This window comes from Thamnophis elegans, chromosome 2 (genome assembly GCF_009769535.1).
Source record: "Thamnophis elegans isolate rThaEle1 chromosome 2, rThaEle1.pri, whole genome shotgun sequence".
Lineage (NCBI taxonomy): Eukaryota > Metazoa > Chordata > Lepidosauria > Squamata > Colubridae > Thamnophis > Thamnophis elegans.
The window spans coordinates 164,947,300-164,952,357 of record NC_045542.1 but is presented as its reverse complement, the minus strand read 5'-3'; positions in this window follow the sequence as shown (position 1 = coordinate 164,952,357).

The following is a 5,058-nucleotide window of genomic DNA, read 5'->3' as shown; positions in this document are numbered from 1 at the left end:
TGGAAGAACAAACCCATATTTGTTATTAGTTAAATTTGGAGCTCATTTTATTCCCAGAATGACAGAAATAGCTAGCAATGAAAATAAATAATTGTATTCAGAGGGTTTTAAATGAAGTGCCTTCTTACAAGACACAGCCAAATCAAAGCAACATTTCCTTTTATACTATCCTTCCTTTTTTCAAATATCAAGAAAGGCTTTTCTTTCAGTCAAAATCATATTTCAGTCTTTCAATTTTCTGTTTTTGGGTATTATCATTCAGCAATTGAGTCATTTTGACTCCATGTTAAAAAGAAAACAATCTTGGATCTCCTTCTTAAGAGCAGAAGGCCAATTACATTATCGCAGTGGGATGAAAGATTGGAATAGGTAACTCTAGCCAGGTCTGAGTTTCTTAGAAACTTCTTGCCCTGCCCTTCTATGGGACACTGGGCCCAACCAGGACAAGGTGAATCCAAGTTCCAAAGGTTATTTCCAAGTGGAACAAAAGGACATCTCTTCAGTTTTGATTCATCAAATTCAGTCTAAACCTGACTTCAGGCACTGGTCAATCAATTTGCCTTCTTGTTTGCTATTTGAAGACAAGGAAGAAGTAGATCACAATCCCTAGCACGTGTAGGATTGGCCCTCTCTTACAATTTTGGTGCAGCTTCTCCATTTTAGCACTGAGCCAGGGTGCTCAGCCTGATCACATAGAAAAAACATACCAATATTTCTCCTACCCCATTGAAAGACTTTAGCCATGACAAACGATCTTCATTGATAATAAGTCTCTGCTTTTCAACAGTCAACAGTTTTTTTCCATTGTAGTTGTCACGAGACACCCAGGTGGAGATCCTCAGATCTGCCTTTAAATCTCCATTTTGGTCCAAGTACAGTTTGAAGTCAGAAAGATTGCAAAATTCATTCTTTTCCAGAAAAGGATGGAACTAGAATGGGAACATCCAGGCATTTCAAAAGCAGTAAACCTGGTAAATTATCTTTTTCTTTTAGAGAGGTCTAACTTGCAAATATCCTTAGTTGGTGGAAAAGGTTTAACCATTATCTTCAGCAAAAGGAAAAAGAAACGTTCAATAAAATTTGTCAATCATATATTGACAAAATGTGTTTTCAAAACAATATGATTGATAAAATGTGTTAATTATAAGAAACCTTCTAAAGCAGGTAATAAATAACCTGCACAATGAAAAGAAATATTTATAAATTATAAATTTATAAATATAAATTATGAAAACAATAAGTGCTTATCACAAAGCATGGATTAAACAAGAAAGTGACCAGGCTAATCTCCCAGGCAGACCACTTTATAAATATATCCGGATGAGTTAATTGTACTTTATAACTACATTAAGAGAATATTGTCTTTGTGTCTTTCTGTCTCTCTGTCGTCGTCATCATCATCATCAAATTTATATGCTGCTGATCTTGCGGTGCAAGGCCACCATGCATGTCTGGAGGTAGAAATGTCCCACCTACTCTTTTTATAATCTGAGAATTTCGGGTGGATCCTACCTAAGTTGCTCTCTTTATGTAGTTATGGCCTCCCCCTGCCTTTCTGATTACACATTTTTAACAGACTGCGAAACTGCTGATGATACACTGTAACTTGACTTCAGCAAAACATGAATGAACTAATTCCTGATGTGATGATTAAGAACTAAGTTAAATGAAGTCTGGATGGTATAATAAAACTAACTTTAAAGTTGTATTCTTTTTAAAAAGACAACACTTCCAGAAAAACATTTATGACTTCCCTATAGAAAAAAGGGCATAAAAAAATAAAGTAGAAAATAAAAAAAGCAATATTTTATCAATAAGGGCTAAAAAACACAAGATGAAATTTAAGAACAAAAGCAAGTACAAAGTCTTCCATGTTGAAGAAGAAAAATGAACCGTAGAGCAAGGATGATGGACACTATCAACCTTGATAAAAATATTTCTGATAATCATATCAAAATAGCAGTTGATTAAAAACCAAATCAGAAGTGGGATGTTCAGAGAAAGAAAGCAAATGCATCCATCTTTGGCCCTCCAACTTTCACAGCCATACATTGCAACTGGGAAAGTCATAGCCTTGACTATACACACACTTTTTTTGCTGCTTTTTAGTAACCTATTTAGATTTGCCACAGCTTTTCTCCACAGGAGCAAACACCTTTTAATTTCTTTGCTGCAGTTCCCATCTGTGCTGATATTGGAGGCCAGGAAAATAAAATCTATCACTACCTCCATTTCTTCTCCATCTATTTATCAGGAATTGAGAAGGCCAGATGCCAGCATCTTAGTTTTCTTAATGTTTAATGCCAAATTTGGATTCTGCTTCACCCGCATCAAGAGGATCTTTGGTTCCCCTTCACTTTCTGCCATTAGAATGGTATCATCTGCATATCTGAGGTTGTTGGTATTTCTCCCGACAAACTTAATTCCAATTTTTGATTCATCTAGCCCCGCCCTTCTCATGATGTGCTCTGCATATAAGTTAAATAGGAACAGTGACAGCATATATCCTTGCCGCAGACCTTTCCCAACTTTGAATAAATCAATGGTTCCGTGTACAGTTCTGACTGCTGCTTCTTGACCCACAGTTTTCTCAAGAGACAAATAAGATGGTCTGGTTTCAGTGAACCAGGTTTGGTGGAGGTCATGTGACTAAGTGTGCGTGAGTGACATCAAGCTGGCCATGCTCACTCAGTCACATGCCCCCCTTTCTAGCCACACGGACCAAAACAGTAGTAAAAAATTTTTGAAACCCACCCCTGGCATAAGCAATTACATTTCTCAAATGGTTTGTAGTCTTGTTAAACACACATACATTGATACGGTTCCCTTCCGTCTCCTTTTTATTTCTTCTCCAAAGGAACTAAGATTAATGGTTCCTTGTCAGGACTCCATACCTGCCACGGCTGCAGCCTTGGTGACCCCAAACTCTCTTTGCTCTTCATCCTTCTCCTCCTGGATATGGAGGAATATGCAGCATTCAAGGCATGGGCCAGAGTCTTAATGGCACTATAGCAATGGTGGCTATTCCACACCATTTCTTTTCTCTGTTGGATCTCCAGTGGTGATTTCTCAGTGCATCTTTTCCGGCCTTTGACAGAGAATACATGCTTTGAAAAAGAGCAGAGAAATGACTGATGTCCTAAGGGTGGTTCCACAAAGAAAGTGAGTTTAAAGGCATCCTTTATTGGCTCCTTTTTTCTCTCAAAATCAACAAGCCAGATACTATTCACATATCTGAGAGCTCTGTGGTCTCTCAATGGATATACTGAATTGATTGTTGTGATCCAGATTTTCTTTTCAATGGGTCCGGGCAAACCTTTAAGTATAATATGAAAAGGAAAAATTCTGTCCAAAACAGCACCAAGTTCTATGAAATGAATATAGACATTGACTTGTCTCCACTTAGAGAGAGCATTTCCATGGGGTGCTGTAACATGAGTTGTTGAGAATTGTTGTGATATAACAACACAAATGCCATTCCTGTCAAGCAAAGGAGGAAAAGTCCTCATGAAATTATCTCCATTGTCTGTGTCTGGAGCAAAGAGCCCAACAAGAGTCCATCTGAAATGGAGGAGCACTTGGACAATTCCTGAGTAAAGGACCCCTTTTTTGGGGTAAAAACTGTGATAAAGGGGCAATTGACTTTTTTCATGCAGCAAATCTGAAAAGTATTCAAAACTGATCTGAAAAAACAATGAACAATGCTGCGTTAATTTTTAGAGTCAGATCACTTCCCAAATATTAACTTCAAAGAAATACAATTTCATGAATTTATTACAATAGTTTATTGTTGATTAGCCATTAACAAATATAAAAATAAATAATGAAAATATTTAACATTAACAAGACTGTATATAATAAGAATATAAAAGAAAAAAGTGAAAAGTGAAAAGAATAAGAAATGATTTATCTATCACCCCTACATCTCCAGTCCACGTATCCATTTGTGCATTGAAATATTTGGTTCAAATAAAAATCCATGTTAAATGTGTTTTTTTTAATGTTGATCAAACAGGAAATATTTATTTTATTATATGGTTCTTAATCCTCTAATCTGCAGTCCAAGGCACTGATCTCTTTCTTATCTAATTTATATTCAAATAATAGGTGTGTTTGGTCAATCTGCGGTACTCAGCAAATACAAGGTTCTTGATTAAATCTTCCATATTTAAACTTTGTATCCAGTGCTCATATCCTGCTTGAGTAAATACCATCTTAAGATATTCAGGCCTTTCGGACTTCCGGGGGGAGGGGCTGCCGTCGCCGGTGGCTCAACGGAGCTGCCCTCAGAGTTCTGGTTCGTATATCTACAAGATCTATAGATATCTCTTCTTTCAGGCAAGAAAGAAGCAGAGAGGAACTCAGTCATTAGAATCTTCTTTGTAATTCACAGCTTTTTTTCCTTTTGGCTGTGAACGGAGAAGAGGGTTCAACAAAAGCTGAGTTTTTTTTTTACTCCGGCCAGATCTTCTCAGCTGTTTTTTTTCAGCTCAAGACAGGTCACCCCCCCCTCAGGACAAATTTTTGAAACTAAGTTACTTAAAATCAATCCGAGCAGCGACCATTCCTGAGAACCCTTTTTATTATTATTATTCAAAATACCAGCTTCAATTTTATTAAAAACTCCTTTGTTTAACTGCTTTTCAAAATGGCGATTTTATAGCTTCCACATTTGATATATGATATATTTAATCAGCCCTGTTTCCTTGAAAACTTCTTTTTATCAATTGCCAAAAGTTTTGTGAAAGTACCTTATCTTAAACCAATGTGAGCAGAGACTCTGTTTGTTTTCTCTTTATGATGGCTCCGAAATCAAAGCAGTCGCGACGTTTTTTTAACAACACATCCCAAGCAATTGCTACAAAACTGCAGCTCTTGCCTTCTACGCCCTCTACTGGAGAGTTGTTAATGAAAGAATTCCTTTTTGAAACTCTTAAAGAATTTAGAGAGGAAATGAAGCAATTTATTTCGGACTTATGTGACAAGTTTGATGCCAAGATTGCTCAAACAAAGGAGGATATGATCGGGGTCATAACTGTAATGATAGATTATATTGCT